This window comes from Manacus candei, unplaced genomic scaffold (assembly GCF_025592945.1).
Source record: "Manacus candei isolate 608988 ecotype Guabito, Panama unplaced genomic scaffold, ASM2559294v1 h1tg000017l, whole genome shotgun sequence".
NCBI classification, from domain to species: domain Eukaryota; kingdom Metazoa; phylum Chordata; class Aves; order Passeriformes; family Pipridae; genus Manacus; species Manacus candei.
In genome coordinates this window covers 28,661,146-28,681,752 of record NW_026138065.1, presented here as the reverse complement: position 1 = coordinate 28,681,752, position 20,607 = coordinate 28,661,146, and the positions used below count along the sequence as shown (strand labels likewise).

General features: G+C 39.3%; 1 protein-coding gene across 23 annotated transcripts in view; it reads left to right on the top strand.

The window, feature by feature from the left end:
• Window positions 1-20,607, top strand: part of NRXN1 (neurexin 1) — a 699,771-nt gene that overhangs the window by 546,126 nt on the left and 133,038 nt on the right. The window lies entirely within an intron of this gene.

The window sequence follows — 20,607 nt, the reverse complement described above, 5'->3', positions numbered from 1 at the left end:
TTTATTTTCTCTCTGAAGATTTTAAAATTTGCAAGTTTCATGCTGCTTTAAGCAACAGAGCTCTAAAATCCAAACTCCTTTATCAAACAGAATTTCCATTCCCTGAACATCTCAGCTTCAATTATAGGCAAAGAATTCTGATTTCCTGCAGACTCAAGGCAGGAGGCTAAAGATCATCAGCGGCACTAATGTCCACTGCTAGTTAATCCATTATTAGTATTATTATTTGAATCACAGCAGTGCTTAAATGCCTTAATCAAGAATGTGATCCATGCATGCCTATTCACACATATATAAATAACAGGAAGTAGTTTTGATCAAATGCCTGACTGAGCAAGTGAAAAGGGTAGAAGTTTGGTAGGCAATAGTGAGGATCACAGAGTATGACATTATAAAAGGGACATGACAAAATCCCTGGTGCTTCTCTGAATAAAATCTCGTTGAGAGCAAGTTGGGTTTTTTTTTTTTCAGTTTTGCCATTCACTTTGCAGCGCTCCTTTAGAATTTCCAATGTCCTCCATTCACCTGCTCTTTGTTCACCTGATTCTCCTGGTGCCTCCAGTGGCTAAGGGAACCAGGATTGACTGAAGAGACTGCAAAACAGAGCAATTGGATTTCTTTTTATTGCTAATGATTTCAGCTCCTGGCAGATGGCCTAATTGCCAGAACAAAAGGAAGCTCATGAGAATCATGGCTGTGGAACTGACCCAGTGACTTTCAGTAAGATGCATGGCTTATAAGAGCTCACAGTACATTGAGATAGTAAACATTATTAGTGTTTAAATGTTCTCAAAAGTGTTTGAATAATAGCTTTATTAAATGTAATTTATAGCCAACTACAATTTAAGGAAATGAAGAGGAATATGTTTAGCAATTTCCTTTCATGCTTTCTTTGGGGCAGCCCAGGGGCGTAGCCAGTGTATCTGAACCAGAAACTTTCTTCACTGATGCTTTCAATTCTCTCTTCAGGTACATAATTCTCATTAATGTTATTGAGCTACTTGCAGGTGTGAGACACGCAATCGTACATTCCAAAAAAAGGGAGTTGTACGTATTGGCTCCAACTGGCTTGTTTTGAGAATATTATATTAAGTGTGTTCTGTCAGTTTTCTGTTTGATTGATGGCTTGCCTACTTGTCAAGTTTAATATTAAAGGCATAGGATGAATAGACATTTATTAAAAAACTTGTTAGGTGGCAAATGTGGAATTGGAGTTTATTGTTTGTACTGCTTGTAGCCACCCCTCTGCTCCACCCTTACTGCTGCTTGCTTCACTCTTGCCATCCTTGGAAGAAGTCTGCAATCCCCTCTAACTTCAGTGGAGACAGAAGGAAAAAACAGTTACTTTTCTGCTGTTTCCTTGATTTGTATCAGACAGTGGTTTGGGTTGTGCTGAGGCTCTCCCTGGCACAGCAACCCCTCGGGGTGTCTATCCCTGTAGCCATAACTCAGTAAGTAGCTCCCTGCATCTGTTACTGCACAATGAGATTATTGATACGGCCCGTTAGGATTGCAGGGTAGAGCTGCTGTGATAGCAGCTCCAGACAGGGTTTTAATAAGGCCAGGGAGCACAAGAGAAGGATAAAAGTTACCAGTACATGTTTTTATTTGACTGCCTTAATATTATTTGTTGCTGATTTCCAGTACATGTGCAGTTTTCTGTTATCTTCCTTTTTCCAGAATATAAATGAGGATCTCATTAAATTTAAAGCTCAGCTGTGCTTGAAAATATTAATGAAGTCAGAATCTTCACTAATATCTTTACATATGAGAAAACATCGATACTGTCTTTGCCTGCCTGCCTCATAGCTGCCCCAATTTAATCAAAGCATTTTATGTCTGGGAGACCTGGTTACTGTGCAAAGTGCTGTCCTCTGTGAAGTTTGGGATTTTTTCCAGCCTGGCACTGTTACTGTTTGCACACAGGCATCTGCTCACTATTGCATGTACATAGATCGAAATGAAACAAAGAGCTTTTTCACTCTGAATTCCAGAGAATTCCCATGGCACTGACATCAGTGTAGTAGGAGGTAAAAATCATGCTTCTAGTTTACAGGCAGAGTAGCTGATTTGCATAGGCAGTTCATAGAGATGCCCTAGATTTAGACCCTCTCCTTGATTTAAATGACTGGGGATTGAACATAGGCTGAGGAAGTTAACTAGCGAGTCTCCTCACTGCTTCATGCTTCCCTTTTGCCAGCAAGGGGTATTGTGAAAAGTTCATGGACATGAGTTTACTGTGTGGAAATTTTTAATAGGATGAGGTCTGAGAGCACTGGGTAAGTGCTCAAAGAGCATGTTTTTAAACTGGAAAGAAAAATGGTGCATATGTGGAAGTGATGCAGTGCAGATGCTTCTTCACCCATGCCTCTTTACCTAGTTCATCCTGGGGCAAGGAGGAGAAGAGAAGCTCTACCCCTTTACTTTCCCATTCTCAAAGTAGTGTCACTTTTACAGATATGTCTGGAGCAGTTGTTTTCCGAGCTTCCCATTAAAAGCTGCATTGCTGCTTGAGAAAGTTGTGAACAATAGTAACAGCACTGAATCCATCTGCTGATTCAGAAAGATATTTAATTATAAAAAATAATTGTACTCATTTCTGGTTATTAAAAATGGTGGTTTATATTCTGCAGTAATTAGTGGCGTGAATTCAGTTGCCTATTAGAGTAAGGTTTTCTTTATAGCTAATTCAGTTTTTTTTTTTCTCAAGGAGCACATGCTTTATTGCCCTTCAGCATATGAGCTATGACACTTGCATCATTATTTTATCTGATTCTACAAAAACAAAAAATAAATGTGGCCATTTTAAACTCTTCAGTTGACTTGAACTTTAACCTGTGTTTTTCATAGCTGGAAATGAGCTTAAAAAAAAAAAGAAATTGAGATTTTCTCATAGCCTGACTCTGCTAGTTACATTCTTAAAATTAAAGATCAAATATGAGATTTGCAATAAGGTAACAAGGATCAGAAATATGACCTAACAAGTTGTTGTTTGCTTTGGAAACTGCTGTTGTTACTTTAGAGTGTAATTTATCTATCCCTACTAAGATACATTTTAGAGAGCTGCTCCACCATCGTTGCCTTATTTGAAAATGCTCCAGTTTCCCTAACTTGCTGTGTACAATTATGGAATACAATAGGATATCAAAAACTGTGTTCCTTTCTCCTAAAGGAGAAAACGTATGCATGGAAAACAATTTTGCTCGAGTTGTAACTTTAAAAAGTTTACTTAAAATAAGCTTATGAAACAAGCAATTCTCTGTTATGATAAGATTTATATACTGGCTTGAATTAAAGTGATTTGCCCAGTGCAGTCCTGCACTGATTCCATTCAAGTGGTTCATGCCAGACATGGTAAAAAATGGTTTTGCCATTGTTAATCACTGAATTGAAATGGAGCACTCCTGACATGAGGGGAGAACACCAGCCTGTCATTCAGAACATAGCTGTTATTCTTGGGAATTGGCTACAGGAGGTAAAATTCTTAGCAGACAAATGAAGCTAATAAATACAGTTGAATATTTTACATTGTTGTGCTCCTCTTTAATATAAGTCCCCAGAGATTTTTATTTTTTTATTTTTTTTAACCTGGAAAAATTAGCCTTTGTTTATGTTTTGGGTGATGATTTTCTGCAATCACTGTGAAGGCGTCTCGCAGCCTCTGGCAAGTTTCTGCAATTCTCCATTATCACCTTAGATAACAGAAAAGAAGATACTTTTGCTTCATTGTTGCATTCAGATAAGGAAGAAAGGAATACTCCCCAGCAAGGGTGAATAGAGTCCTATAAACACAGGGGATTAAGTACAAAGGAAAAACCCAGTACTCAGAAAGCAGCTTTTGGTTGAATGTTTTCACTATTACAGTAATTTTTGGCATCTTCATGTTGCACTGCAAAGTTGTGTATGAATAGGCATTGGCAGTACGGCTTCCTTCCCTGAGGACTGTGACTTGGAGATGCTCCCGCAGGAACAGCTTCCTAACTCTGTCTGCTTCACTGGTGCTTTCTCCTTTTTCTGAGCAATACTACAGGCTGTGCATGGAAAACAGACATTTTAGCTGTTACTTCACTAGTGATTTGCCTGGTATCCACGATCCAAAACAAACCAACCTTGCCATACTCTTTTTGCCTCGCATGAAAGTTGGCGAACTTCTAATGATCATTAACTATTCTGTTAATTAGCTACTAGTGGTGAGCAGTAACAATATATTCAGTTGACATTCAAAGAAAATATCCAAGTACTTTCCCTAATCCTTCAAAGAGCTGTCAATGTATTTTTAAGTATTTGTTTTGGGCTTGATTGTCCCTATATGTTACTGCAAATGAGATCAGAATTGAACAGACTGGCCTTATTATGTCTTCATAATAACTGCAATAGCCTGAATTAGCCCATCCCATGCCCTCCATCGTCCTCTGCTTTGTTGCAGTTGCTGTCTCTATCACCTCTTGCAGTAGTCTTCTACATGAAAATTATTCACCTGTACATTTTTCTTGTGAATTCCAGGAATTACTCAGAGGCAAATGCCCATAGTCTGTTATCACGCACTTGCCAACAGTCTGAAATCTGCTCAAAACAGTCACTGAGAAGCCATAGTTCATTTTGCTGTCACCTAATTGCATGCACCTGCTGGTGACAGCAGTAAAATGTGATATCTCTGACATGATGGCAGCAGATGGGGTGCTCAGAAGAGCTGCTTCCATTTTTCTTCCTAATGAGCATAGTCTTTTCTCTCCTTTTGCTTTTTCGCTGTGCAGGGAAGATACAGAGATATGCTGGGAAAGGTGATGGCTGCAGAGGACTGCTAATGTGACACTGCTGCTTTTTTCATACTTTTCCTAATAATGTGTCAATCAAATATTCATGTCTGAAACTTTCTTTTTAATGGAATTAGTAGAAGAAAAGACTTTTACCACTGAAAGGCCTCACAGGATCTCTGTAATAACGGTGGTGCGGTCGACACACATAAAGGCACAAAAAGGCAAGATTTATAGGGAGAGCCGATTTCACTTCTTTTCATTGTTTTTTGGTGCTCATACCTAAACAGGGCCTTGTCAGTATGGAAGTTTGTTCTCTTCCCCTCCCCCCATTTTTGACTGGTTAATAGGAAGAGATTTCCTGTCCCTACAAGCTTTGTCTCTCTGTAGCCTGACACTTGCTGACTCTTGTACCAGTGATTTAAAAACTGTACCCAGGTGAACAGTAATGCAGAAAGGATTTGCACTTTCTAATGAGATAAAACTAGCATTGCCAGCTCAATGCATTCCAACTGTAAATGTGCTTAATCAGAAGAAAAAAAAAAAAGGCAGTCATAAATTTTCTGACAGACTGTTTTCAGGGGGGTTAAAATGCTTATACATCAGAAACTAATATGCCTTGCAAATAAATCCCTTTCATGAAAAAGTAGTTCTGAAAGAAACAATTCTTTTTCAGAGAAGGTATTTACCCAAGGCCAGACTCGGCAATTGAAAAATGAAATGTTATTTTGAACGGTGTAATGGTGTAGTGCTATTTAAATTTATATTACAAAATCTCTAGTGTCCTAGTGGTGCTATGTTTCATGCAGTCCTAGTCAGAGACTGGAATTTCATCATCTGTAACCTTCCCACAGTGGAACAGAAAATCTGGAGTGGCAGCAGTTTCAGAGTAGGCTTATAGGACAGTCAACCTGAGACATCACTCCACGTTTCTGCTCTTCAGGTTGCCATGCAGTTGTGACCTAACACTGGGTTGTATTTCATAAAATCACAAAATCATTAGGATTGGAAAAGACCTCCAAGATTATCGAGTCCAACCTTTGACTAACACCACCATACCAACTGAAACATAGAACAAAGTACCATGTCCAGTCATTTCTCGAACGCTCCCAGGGATGGTGACTCCACCACTTCCCTGTGCAGCCTGTTCCAATGCTTAACCACCCTTTCAGTGAAGAAATTCTTCCTGCTGTTCAGCCTGAAACTCTGTTGGTGCAGCTTGAGGCCATTTCCTCTTCTCCTGTCACTATGTGCATGGAAGAAGAAGCTGAACCCCATGTTTGCATAACCTCCTTTTAGATAGTTGTAGAGAGTGATAAGATCCCCCCCGAACCTTCTCTTCTCCAGGCTAAACAAACCCAACTCCCTCAGCTGCTTCTCATGCGACTTATGCCCCAGAGCCTTCACTGGGTTTTTTTGCCTTTCTCTGGACTCACTCCAGCACCTCAAAGTCTTTCTTGTAGAGACAGACCCAGAACTGCACAATGCACTGGAGGTGCAGCCTCACCAGTTCTGAGTATGGGGAGACAATCACTTCCCTAGTCCTGCTGACCACATTGTTTTTCATAAAGCCAGGATGCCATTGGCCTTCTTGGCCACCTGGGCACACTGCTGGCTCATATTCAGCCGGCTGTTGACCAGCATCCAAAGGTCCTTTTCCACTGGGCAGCTTTCCAGCCACTCTTCCTCAAGCCTGTAGCACTGCATGCGCTTGTTGTGACCAAAGCGCAGGACCTGGCACTTGGTCTTATTGAAACTCATGCTGTTGGCCTTGGCCCATTGATCCATCCTGTCCAGATCCCTCTGCAGAGCTTTCCTGCCTTTCAGCAGATCAAAACTTGACCCATCTTGGTGTTGTCTGTGAATTTACTGCGAGTGCTCTGGATCCCCTTGACCAGACCATTGGTAAAGATATTAAACAGTCCACAATACTGAGCCTTAGGGAACCTCACTGGTGACTGGTTGCCAACTGGATGTGGCACTGTTCATCACCACTCTCTGGGCCAGCTATCCAGCCAGTTTTTAACCTAGCAGATAGTGCACCTCTCTAAGCCATGGGCTGACTGCCAGCTTCTCCAGGAGAATAACATGGGAGAAGTGTCCAAGGCTTTGCTGAAGTCCAGGTAAAGTCATCCCCTCATCCACTAGATGAGTCACCTGGCCATAGAAGGAGATCAAATTATTCAAGCAGGACCTGCCTTTCCTAAACCTATCCTGACTTGGCCTGATCCTCTGTTTGCCCTGTATGTGTCATGTGATTGCACTCAAGATAATCTGTTTAATAACCTTCCCCAGCACTGAGGTGAAGGTTATAGGCTTGTAGTTCCCTGGATCCTCCTTCCAACACTTGTTGTAGATGGGCATCAAATTTATGGGGTTAGGAGGACTTCACAGAATCATAAGATATGCTGAGTCGGAAGGGATCCACAAGGATTATCAAGTCCAACTCCTGGCCCTGCACGGGACACCACAAGAATCTCATATGCCTGAGAGCACTGTCAAAATGCTTCTTGAACTCTGTCAGGTTTAGTGCTGTGACCACTTCTCTGGGAAGCCTGTTCCAGTGCTCAACCACCCTCTGGCTAAAAATCTTTTTCCTGATATCCAACCTAAACCTCCCCTGAGTCAGCTTGATGCCATTTCCTCAAGTCCTGTCACTGGTCATGAGAGTGAAGAGATTGGTACTTGCCCTTCCTCTTCCCCTCACAAGGAAGTTGTAACTGCAATGAGGTCTCCCCTCAGTCTCCTCTTCTCCAGGCTGAAGAGACCAAGTGACCTCAGCTGCTCCTTATAAGTCTTTCCCTCCTGACTTTTCACCATCTTTGTTGCCCTCCTTTGGGTATTCTCCAATGGCTTAATATCTTTCCTATATTGTGATGCCCAGAACTGCACACAATACTCAAGGTGAGGCCGCCCCAGTGCAGGGCAGAGTGGGACAATCCCCTCCCTCAACCAGCTGGCGATGCTTTGCCTGATGCCCCCCAGGACACGGTTGGCCCTCCTGGCTGCCAGGGCACTGCTGACTCATATTCAACTTGCCATCAACCAGGATCCCCAGGTCCCTCTCCACGGCACTGCTTTCCAGCATCTCATTCCTGAGTCTGTACACACAAGGACTGCCCTTCCCCAGGTGCAGAATCTGGCACTTGCCTTTGTTAAACTTCAACTTGGAGTAAACTCAGAGTCACCAGAGCCCTCTGCCACATTGTAATTGTGGAAGTGCTGTGGTCTTAATAAGGTGTTTGAGTTCATTTGAATAGATGGTTCTGCCAACATAATTTTGCTGCAGAATGTTTTAATTAGTTGTTTGCTGGTGTAAATGCAGAAACCTTTTATTTTTGCTGAATTTCATTCTGTCTTATTGTTTTTGCAATAAGTATGACAGAAATGTTGATCCGGTGATTCCCATTGCTGAGCTGTGTTTTGTTTAGGACTTTCAAAAGCACTTAACCTAGGAGCACAGCTTCCATTAATAGTCGTTTAAGCACTTTGGAAAATTCTTCTCATCATTCAGTTCATAATTCTCCCAGAGAAATGAGTCAGGTAATGTTTGCTATATAAAGTTTCTTGAATCTGAGCTGAGAAGGGTTTAACAAGTGGGGGGTTTATTTAAAGCATTCAGCAGACTTTGCTGCTACATGCTGATCAACACTGCCAGGGGTGCAGACAAATACATTGTGCAAATGAGCAAATATAGGCCTCATCAAAGCCTACCAAAGGCCATCAAAAATCTCCCACTGTGAGGAACGTTGGCTCAGACTCACAACAAATAAATACAGGAAAAACACAAAGAGATTGCACCACTGATTGCCCTTTGTTCATGCAGTTGAATAATTGTATTCTTTTAGTGTTAATTATTTTGTTTCCCAGCTCTCTACCTCTTGTATGGATATACCTTCACTCCCCTCACCAACAGTCTGCTCTCCCCAGTAGAAGTCTGCTCTCCCCAAGTAGATAGTTCTACTATCACAACATATTGCAAAGCTTCTCTTTGAGGAGAGGGAAGGTTATTATGTGGTCTTGCTGCAGGTGGTTTAGTCCAGTTGATAGAACTGACTGTTAAAATCACTGCCAGATCCAAAACAAAAACTTACCTCAAGCCCTGCTCCGTGTGCCTGCAAACCTCTCTTTCGGGAACAGTGCCAGATGGACTAGATTAACTCTTCCATCATATCCCTCCCTGTGCAAGCTCAGGCACAAAATTTCCTGTCCAGTTCATGGGAGGGAAGACTTCTGCTGGCCCCACTCCATGTTCTCTTTCCATCCCCCCCTGACATGTGGTCCCACTAGCAACGCAGGTTGATATTTTCTTACCAGCGCAGTTTTAGTAATATCTAGATAATATGTACAAAAATTGCTGATGGGGGAAAACACTTAGTTTCTTTAAATTCTCCAGCTCAGTTGAGTTTTATTCAAATGCAGTGCTGCAATTTAGGTATAAGTTGAGAGGCTTCTTTAAGATATATCGGTTTTGTTTTCCCTTTAATCACACTCTAAATCTAAATCTAAATAAATAAATATGTAGCAGTAAATGCTCTGTGGTATATTTGGTGAGATTAACAGTCTTCTAGTAGCATAGCAGCTCATGATAGTCTTTGCTATTTATGTTCCTGCTGAGAGGAGAGGAAAAGCAGATAGTTCAGTGAGCAAATTATGAAGTATGTGGGTTAATGAAGTGCCTGTCATAAAGCTGATTGTTGTTTCTTCACATCCTCTCTTTTTCTAACAAAGCTCTTAATATTCCAGATCTTGGGTGATTGAACCTTCCTCTTTGTTTTTGATGCACACCCATATTCAGAACAAAAAAAAACCCAAGGAAAAATCTAGTTAAATGTTTATTTTTATCTGTCCAAGTACATACTGTGAATAAGTTAAGGTATGGAAGTAATAAAGCTGCTTATTGAGGCATATAAATCTTCAAAGTTTTCAATCCCATTTCTACTAACAAGGTATTTTTAAGATTCTCACAATGCTTTCCTCTTATAACCTCTACATCTTCTTGATAGAAACAATTTTACCTTCTATTCAAGATAAACAAGAGGAAAGGGATCAAATGCACTTTTCTTCATCTTGTGTTCACTGTTTTACGTATCTCCCTAAAGCCACACACTTTTTCAAGAGATTATTAAAGTCATTCTTATGCAAAAAATGAGCTTTTGATTTAATTTTTCCCCTTGCCCAGTAAGGAGTTTTGTGCCTGGAGTTGTGACCTATGGTTATGGCTGAGGAATAAAACTAACAAAACCCAAAAATACCCAAACCCAAGTCATACCTATGACCTATCATTGACTTGCAGAGAAGACAGAGATAGAGAGCATTTACTGCCCCATGTTTACAGGCAGTACTAAGACAGACAGCACTCTGGTGAGATCTAATCAGGAAATGTGATTGCAGATGCAGTTTCTTCTGTGTATTTTCCCTTCCATCTAAATATGCTTCTACCTCAACTCTAAAAATAACATCTAAAAGAGGAGATGGTAGAAATGTTTTTCAGACATAATGTGAACATGATTAATCAATATATATGGTTTGCCTTGGCTTGAATTTTCTTTGGAAAAGACTTAGGATTTTCCTGCATAAAAGGAAAAAGTGCAAAAGCACACAAAAAATTCTCTCATTTTCCAAGTGTCCTGACTTGCACTTTGCAGACCAAGATGTGTGATTGAAAGGTCTTCATGTTCTTGCCAATCTCCGTGGGCTTTGTTATCATATTTTTGGGAGCAGCACCATGTCCTTGCATCTTCTCTGGCATCGTAGATGTTATCCCTGTTGTACAAAAGATGAACTGAAATGGAGATACTGAAATTACTCTGGTAGTCTACAGCACTAGAAAGTATTAAGCTGGGAGTCTCTGAACCCTGGGACTCTCGCTCCTTTCTGTATCCTCTCAAGCATTGAGACAAGCATTGCAGGTGCAGGCAAGTACTTCATGTACACCATATCTGTGCTTATTCCATGACAGTTTGAGGTTCAGATGTATTTAATAACAAATACCAGCTGTTTACTGGTCTTCGGAGTCTTTAATGGGATGTTTTCAATAATATCGCTGAAGACTGTGAGAGATTTTTTTTTTTAAGGCACAGGTCATTACGTATTTATTTTTTTAATATGAAGCAGAGGGGTCATCATTAGGGGACAAGTGATGGCAGTGCACTTTCCTTTGTAAGCCCCCTTCACTGTTGTGTTACGCTGCTTTGCTGCTCATAACAAACTGGGAGAAACTCTCCAGTGAGTGACTCTGCGAGGTGGAAACAGTGCTATGGTTGTTTCCAAGGATTACAATATTAAAATAAGCATGGGATTTAGACCATCCCACCTATAGAAACTGGTGCAAGAAGTAGCTGAAAAATGGAGCAATGTACAGCTTCTCCAGGCATCAGGGAGAGGAATACAAAGCTTGGGAAATCTTTGGAGCTTCCCATCTCTATTCTTTTTTAGGTGCTGTGCTCCAAAATGAAGTCCAGAAGGAAATTGTCTAATGTTTGAATCGCAGTGAATGTTTTTTATCCTTTTAGTTGCTGTGTGGCTCTATCAAGACTTGATTTACTCTCATATATTGAACATCTGAATTATCAGTCATTGGTCAAGTGCACAGTCCTTTTATATTTTGCTGCATTTGTCTGGAAACTCTGATATTACATATACCATTACCTATGTGCCACAAGAAATATTTACTTGTGTCTCCCACCTTACAGTTTTAAAAACTGTTATCATTTTGCACTCCTGGGACCTTCCCAATGCTTGTTTTCTTGACAGCATCTTTAAGGTGTTAGACTGAGTGTAAGCCACAGTATAGCCAGCCAGAAATGTGAATATATTACGGGTAGATTATAAATCAAACCATTCTAGGTCATATGAGTAAAAGCAGTAATAAAGATGGGTTGCAGTTTTTATGCAGCACCAGCTGCTGGCAGCTTTGCATTTGAGTACCTTAACCATTGTTGAAAGTTTACTATCCCATCTTTATAGCTTTTGTTTTTGGGAGAAAGTGGCCTAACCCGTTTTTTAGACACACCTGAAACCTGAAAAGGTTGCTGTCATCCCAAAGGCACTGTCAGAGCCTGACTGATGGGTTGTCGCACCTGACTGTGAACAGTGCAAAAAGGCCTCAGGCTTCCATGCATATGAGCTCCTTTTTTCCTCTATTAGGAAGAGTGGAAACGAGTGAGATGATGTTTTGGGAAGGGAGGGGTAACATATAGCTCAACTTTGTGTCATCCTTTCTTAGGATGGCCTAGCCCTGGCTTTTGAAATGTCATTGCTTGTGGGGAATGGAGATGTGCACTGTGGAAGGTGAGCAGGGATCTCATCCCCTTAGCCCTGAGTGCTGGTCAGGGAGAAGAAGAAAGGATCAGTAATGTGTCCACATGGGATAGATAGATAGGCTGAAACTATCACAATATACTAACTTCAAAAAATAAAGTGGCTTGTCATTAGGAGTCTTGTTTCCCAGCAATAAAAAGAAATATCCAGCCCATTCCTTCTTTCTGTAATTTTGTTTCCAGCAAAATCTGAAAACCTCAGTTTTGATTATTGCTATTCAGAAACATGCATGCTGTGTTTTATTTGATCCAAGATCAGATGGAGCAGACTGAGGCTGACTACATTAAACTTCAGAATGGCTTAACCAGAGAAGTTGCAGTCTTGGCTTTTCCCACCATGGCTATACTAGCAAATTCCACTTACACATTTTTGTCACATATCAATAGGAATTTACAGCTGAAGAAAGGGATTTAAAAAAATAAAAAAATCAATAATTTTCCATGACTGCCTGAAGCTTTATGATTTGGCTCACTGGGTTGGTTAGAACTGTTTGCTGAAGTTATTCTAGTGGTGGTAAGAAGGTATGAAATACTTTTTTTGCAGACAATATCTACATTGAATTGATCTTCTAAGTCAATATAATATTATAATATAATACAATCATTCAATACATGTTTCTGCATTATTTTCACATTTGTATTTGTTATTTTACACTTATTTTTCTTTTTAAAGCAAACCAAATTATTGCCAACAATAATATCCCTAGGATTGCCCAAGGAGGGCAGAAAGGCAGTGTCTCTGCACAATACTTTTTATATTCACGTTTTACCATATTCTTCTTGGAAAATATGTTTGGAGGTGTTTTGAGGGGCAGGAGGACAGTATGTGGGTTACAAGATGTATTATAAGGAAGAAGGAGGGCCAGGAGAGAGAAAGCTTTAATTTCAGAATCTAATGCCACTGATTCATAGGAAACCTCTTTAGGACTGGGCTGGGAGAAGGTCTTATAATGGTGTAAGGTGTTGATACATTAATGTGTTTTCAAAGATCCTTGAAGCCCCTGTCAGGCTCTGCTGACCTGACTCTTCATATTACAGCTCTCTTTTACATTGCTTTGTCTCCAGGAACATGGCAGATGTGGAAGGGGTTCACTATTTTGTCAGGCTGTGTCCCAGAAAGGGGAACCAAGTGAGCCTGAAAAGTTAAACTTGTCCAGGAAATCTGGGGAGGGGGAAAAAAGCTGGAAACTGCAGAGAAACCTCTATTAAGCAGATAGATTTCTGCTTTTGGAATGGCTGTGGAGGATGGTGGTGGGAAGGCCTAGATTCACTGGAGTGGAAAGTACTCCAGCCCTCAATGACATGGTTTGAAATAAGAGTGTAGTGTTTCTTAAACCAGGATAAAACCCCTCTGAGCTGAGAGCTGCCCAACAGAGGATTGTCTCTTTGTTTTGATGGCCTTTTCAGGCCATAAGCATGATGTAAAAGGCTTTCACTAGTAATTGGAAACTAGCTTATATTGTAGATCTATAATCAACAGATTATAAATTGTCAGGAAAAAAATGATGAGATTGCAAATCATAAACCAAATCTTCAAGGTTAAAGGTTGCTCCTACCGTGCTGCTCCCCACACTTTTTGTTTGCTTCTGTATCCAACAAACCTTAAGGCCACTGCCCAACAGGTAGAGTACTGACAAAGAAGTTAGATGCTGGATATGGAAGGTTTACTTCCATGTCATCAGTTCTTGATATATTCCTTTATTAAAAAATTATGAAGGTATTAAGTACTTTATAGTTGGTTATGTTTTTTTCCTCTTTTATTTTTTATATAAGGCTTTCAAAGGAAGCCTCTCTAGTGGATCACGGGCCGTCTCTGCATGAAATGAATCCTGAGGCTTTATATTGTGTTTAATTCATTTCTAGAACTAAACAATTGTTCACAAGGAAAACGCACCAATTTTTTTCCTATTTTTATCCATCTCAGTTACTACAAATCAAGCTACAACCTTTTCTTAGTCAGTATTAATAGTAATAAGTACATAAAAGTAAATATAGTAAGCAGTGACAGTTTTGTAGTTTGAAACAGTGAAAGGTGATACCTTCCCAAATACAATAATTTTAGCCATATGCCAGAGAGGGGATTTCTTTTTCTTTTTAATAGGAAAATTATCTTTTGAAATAATTGTTGTGAAAGATAATGAGAAGGAACAGAAGCTAACTACCCTCCCTTAGGGTACTTGTAGATAGACATGTAGCTGTGACAGCACACATATCAGCACAAGATTTCCTGTGTGTTTACCCAGCTTAGATAGTTTTGGGAGCCTGATTTTTCCATAATGCCACAGCTGCTCAGCATATATGCATTCTTGGGGTGGTCTATGCTATATATTGCTCTCAGTAATGACTGTGGAACATGCATACACCTTATTTTATCAAGTAAGCACATTTTACACAGTATTTTAGTTTACTGCTTCCTACTTGTTACACCTGTAGAGAACAAAGAGTTGCCTGTGCTTCAGGTGCAACAATTAGCTGTGTCAACATATCCAAGTTGGCTGAAAGCTGTTTCCTTCAAAGAGTGGGAGAATGGCACTAAAGGGATAGTGGACCATAGGCTGATTGTCTGTGTACTTACCTGTTTGGGCATACACCCCGCTCTTTCACTGGTATTAGCACCTGAACTAGGTAGTTTAAGGATTCTGGAGGATCTGAGAACTGTTCAGATCTCACTAGGAGTGGAATCTCTGTATGAATTCTTTCAGCAGGATAACAGGAGTGAAAAAACAGGAAACATTAATTTTAATTACTTATGACAGTTGGGTCTTACTCTGGTCAGATATAGTGGTTTCAAAAGATACCATTTCAATTATTTTTCCTTTAAAAAATAAAAATACAATTGAAGAGTGTGGATTAAGCTGAGAATCAATTGTCCTGTAGAAAAAAATGTGTTCACACACAGAAATTAAAGAATAAATTAAGCTGTCTGCCATAGAATTTGACCCTAATTAAGGTCAATTCTCCTTGACAAGTAATTAATCAAGAATCTCTATTATAGTTTAGTCTCTCTGTTAACAATAAACAGAGCATTATTTTACTTTTATGGTTAGAGTAAGTCTCTTAACTGATAGTTTTCTGCAGGAGACAAACATCCATCAGCACTGAAAGTGATACACTGAAGACAGTTTAAATTAGAGCAGCGTTAGTTAAATTAGCCAAAGAACAAAACTGCAGAGCTCAAGAACGTACATCTTCTGCAAACTTCACTGTTCTGTAATTTGTGGCTTATAAAGAAAAAAAACATTTCACCTATCTGTGCCTAGAGGAGATTGCAAATGTAATTATTTAATGTTATCCTTCCCATAGAATCCAGACTACTATGGTTATCCTGTTCTGCTCATCATCTTAGTACCCGACACCTTTCACTAAGAAGTAATGGCATTTATTTGTTGTGTTGTTTTGTGTATATATATATATATCCCTCTATACAGAGAGTGTGCAGTAGGATATTCTCTTTCACCTCTTCATTCACATATATCATATGCAGATGTAAAACATAGAGATATACTAGCAGATATATAGGCAGAGGTATCTGCATACATCTCTAGATCATGATGTATTTATACTGGTGAAAAAAGGTGGAAAAGGTTTTGATTGTCAGCACCTGTCTTTCTGCTTCAAGTTTAGTTTCTGAGTGTGGGCTACAGCACAAAAAATAATTATAATTATCTAGGAGGCAAAGTAAGTCCTCCTGGAACATCAGAAGCAGAGCTTAGTGGAAGAGTGGATTCCTTGTTTGTGGAATGTTCTCTATGCTGGAGTTTGTGGAGTTTCTTCACAGCAGGATGGGCACAGTACTTGCACAGTGCTCTGCCTGAGCGGTCACCAGGATGTGCAGACCTGAAAGAGGAAATCAGAGAATGCTTACTGGGGGGAATCTGTCAATCACAAATGCCCTTTGCAATGGTGAAAGAGCCAAGAAATCTGCTAGCAATTGCACTGGGAAAGCAGAAGCGGCAAAAAGCTAGCTTTATTTCAGGTGAAAAAATTTGTGCATGATGTCCTCTAATGGTACTACTGCTTAATGAGACTATTTGTGAGCAAAGAACAATTTGGAAAAATAAGAGAAGGAAAAGAAATAGGGTTTGCTTTTTATAGCCCTAAAGTTATCACATTTAGCGCAGAAGAATGTCGGAAAGGCTGTATGTGTGCACAGCCATGCACACATGGTGTGCCAGGTGCTATACTAAAGCACTTTTGAGTGTAATGCTCTTGAATAAATTGCTCAAGAGTGGTTAGTTCACCCATGTGGAAACCTCACCTCTGCGACGGCAGCAAAGTCAGCAAGACATTGGGTTATCCGCTGCAGAACATGAGGCATTTCAAACATAAGCTACCCAGAAGGCTATTTAAGATGCAGACTTTTCCCCCTGCTATGTTTTTAGGAAGTCTTAAGAGTAAGACTTGATTCAACAGGTCCATGAATCCCCTTTTCAACGCCTCTGTGCTTTTTTTTCCTGTTTTTTTCCCCTTCCTTTCCAGAGGTACCCATGCTCTTCCCTGCCACCCTGATGTATTTGCAAAAGCTTATCTAACCAAATAGAAGCAAAGCTTTCACATATTTTTTTCTTTTTCAAATAGTCCCTCACTAACAGTAAATCTGTAGACGTATGAAAATGAACAGTTATATGTCTGGTTTCTACTAAGCTTTTTCTAGGAAAACCTTGATCTTGCACACAGTCCACATCAGCTGTCTTTCAAATATTTAACCATCACATCTCTTCCACGCTGAAATATGTGAGAACAGCAGTAAAAGGCAGAAGCTCTGAAAAGGTGACAAGTAACTCTCATTAGAGGTTCCCTGGTTTTAACATGCTACTATTTCTAAAGTGGCCCTGACTTCAGTGGAATTACTTCTGACTTTTAACTTTCAGAGGTAAATATCTGCTGGGTATAATAAAAACATGAACAGAAGAAAGCAGATGCACCAAGGCAGAAATCAGGAGCACACTACCAGTGATGTTAGAATGATGCCCTAAAAAGTTGATTGTTGGCTGCCTAACACACCTGATTTGCAAAGTGACAATTTCCAACAGTAGTAAAAGTCTACTGTGAAGCACATAAGAAGTGAAGAATTTGTAACTAAAAGAATGAAACTGCTCCTTTCCTTTGTGCTGTTTGAAGATAATGATGCATTTTTTGCAATTTTTGCTTTCAATAGCTGTTGCATTACATGTTGTAAAGCAAGTATTTATATCCTGTCAGGGATTTTTTAAAACACCATTGTATTCATGAACACAAATATATTTGGACATCATTCAAGCCTGATACTAATCATTCCAGTAAAACCACAACATTGATGACTGTTCTGTGCTTCGAAGAGGTATTCAGAGCCTGACAGCACTGAACTCTTGTTATATACAAAGCTCCCTTGATATGGGTTAAATTCTGTCTTGATTTTTCTGATTTTCTTGAGGTTAGACTTTTCAATTAACTGGCAGATTTCTTCTTAAATACAATTAAGTAACTTGTATTTTGAAGAGCATACTGTTGAAGGGGCTTTTGCTATTTTGCAACGCTTTCTCCACTCCAGATTTCTTCCTTCTATGAACTGTTCGCAAACACTAATGATTTCTTGTACACAGCCCTTTCATTTGTGGTGCTTCTCTTCCACAGGGTGGTGTTTTGTTTTGTTTTTAAGATGCCAAAAAAAGTCTTTCAACCCTTAGGGGTTGTTAGCAACAGTAGTAGAGAATGTAGAGGTAGCTATCAGATTTTGCATTCCCTATCCAGCTATCCAAGGGATTTCACAGTCCAGTCAAGGAACGCTGTTTGATCACTTCATGTGCTACATGTATTCTGTGTAAGAATTTTTACATGCTCTGTAGCATTAAGTGATCAAAAGGAGTGAGATCCTCTGTTGTAGCATTGATAATAGGCTACTCCACTCTGCATAGCAAAGCACACTGGGAAACTGTCAGCTTGGTTTTGATTCTGAAAGATCTTCAAGATGAAGAAAGGTAAGAGAAAGGAAACTACAACCATTGAGGAAAATATACATGATATTAAAGCTTGCCATAGAATGACTCTACACTTCATGATAAGAGAAAGAAAGCTGGCAACAGAAATGGCAGGACTGCTCTGAAAATCGGAAAACAACCAGGACTTGACTTTCTACAGGGAGCTCAAGTCCAACCTTTGGCATGCTGTAGCTCTGCTGGCTGGTGATAGCATAGTTATTTTTCCTTGTGTGAGGTCTTTTCACTTCAGTTTTATATTTGTGTCATACAGCAGTGGTCAATTCTTGTGTGAGTTTGAGTTTTTTTGTTTGTTTTACTTCTGCTAAACTACTTTGCACTTATAAATTGTTTCACATAGACAAGTTTCTGAAGCGAGAATATCTTTTTTACAGATAGGAGGCAAAAAATATTCATCTAGGTCCACTAGTCAGATGCCCAGCCTTTAAATTTTTGGATTGGACTTTATGTTTTTCCTTTCAGTTTTCTTTCATGTAAATCCCTTTCAATAATGAGTCCGTAGCAGCCAAGATGAATTAGGAACAGGTTATGTCTGATTGGTGACCCCAGAGCAAGAGAAAAACGGTTAGAAAACAATTTTGGAAATAAATTTGCATACAGGTAATCAGTACAATAAAGAAATGCAAAGTCTGCATTTAAACAGTCTTTAAAAAGTACTTTTTACCAGTGTTTGTGGTAGGCATCTGGAAATATTCAAGACTCTGGTTAATATTAAAGGGAAGTTTATCAGAGGTGTGAATGGCAGGCAGGTGTTCATTTTTCATTAAAGCTCAATAGGAGTTGCATGTCTAATGCCAATCTTGGTTTTTAATGATTCCCTATAGGTTTTTAATATGAAAAATCCTTTGACCCAGATTCTCAAAAATTAATTACTGGTGTTTTCATGAGCATGTGTGTTGATCATATGTCTATTAATCATTTAGCATGAATGTCTGCTTGAGAATTTGCTGATTCTTTGCTTCTGGTCCCTACTGACTCTGACTTTGGATTTGTTTCAGACCCATAAATTATCAGAAGAGTTCTGTAAAACTTTTCTAAGCACAGAAATCAATGCCCTTAAGCCAGGACAACTTCCATTGTGGATTAGATTGTACTAATATCAAGGTGCTATTCATTTGGTTTACACCTTTGGATGACTACTGAATTCCAGGAACACTATTTTAATAATCTCTGTATAAAAAAAAACTATAGAAGGGTGGAAAGCAAGCCTAATTTTTCAATCTCACTGTACTCATTTGGAAATGTGTTGATGTGTGTGTGGGAAGGAAAAATGTTTGCCATTTGTGAGTAGCAGGAGCTTCCAATGACTCTGCTGTTCCTCAGGCTGGACATACTATATTTCAGTTACTCAAGGTGTCTGCCCACATGGAAAATAAGCATGCAGAGGAGAGCCACGGACTGTAGTTAAGACTTGCTTTTCCTTCAAATTATGCTCTGTTTGGTATAACAGAGTCTCTTCATCCATAGCATTTCACCACAGCTGGGACCCCTTGGTGAGACACTAGCAAGGTGAAGATATTTCTGTGAAACATGCTATTTTGACAGAAATACCATGTTAAGGACTGACTACTTTACTGCATATTTTCTGAGAAAAAAATAATTTTGTGTGCTTCAGTAATGATACTGAGTGGATAATAAGATTCGGTATGCTGCTACTGAGGGCTCTACACCATATGTCTTTCATAACTATTGCATTTTGGGGGGCTGGTTGTTAAGGTAACTGTATTGTCTGAGGAATTCATCTTCAGAGTAACCTGAAAAAATATGTCCATGATATATAGCAATGAAAATTACAATGTTTAAACTAAAGAGGAAAACTGCAGACTGAGAGCTGAAGTGTCAGAATTTTAGATTTATAAATATTTCTATATTTTCTGCTTGCTGAGCTTTATGTATAAATTGAATTGCTATAACAACACTTTAAAGCTGACTGTGAGCTGACTTATTTTAAAGCAGAAAGTGATACAAATCATTATTTCACAGTAGTAAAGAGTAGTTGTTTCCTGCCCTGAAATGCTGGATCAGTAATTGATTGCTCTCATGATATCTTCTTTCCAGGATTTTTGTCCTGTGGTCACATAGGTAGCATTTGGGACATAAAAAATTGTTATGTCACATGTTACTACTTCCACTTAGTGAGCCATTTAGGTGGCTCTTTTTCTAGATACTCCTCAGTTGTAAATTAGTGTGATGCTGAGCCCATATTTCACTTACCTCTTTCAAGGGTCAATAGTTTAAGACTAGAAGCTGCTTAATTTTTATAGAGCAACATTTAAGAGTGCAGTATCTCTGGTAGCATCTGTATATATTTGCATACATAATGTTGTTACAGTGACAGTGCTATTTTTTATATGTCAACCAGGGGCATCTGGTGAACAATGAATTTTTATTATTTCTGTATTGATTTAGAAAACCTAGATAACTTAATGGCATGATATTGGGGTCATGTAAAGTTTATTAAAGGGTCTTACAGAGTAAAATGGGAGGGTGAACTACGTTGCAAACTCTCCCACAGTTTCTCTTTTAAAGAAGTCCTGAAACAATTAATTGAGGATC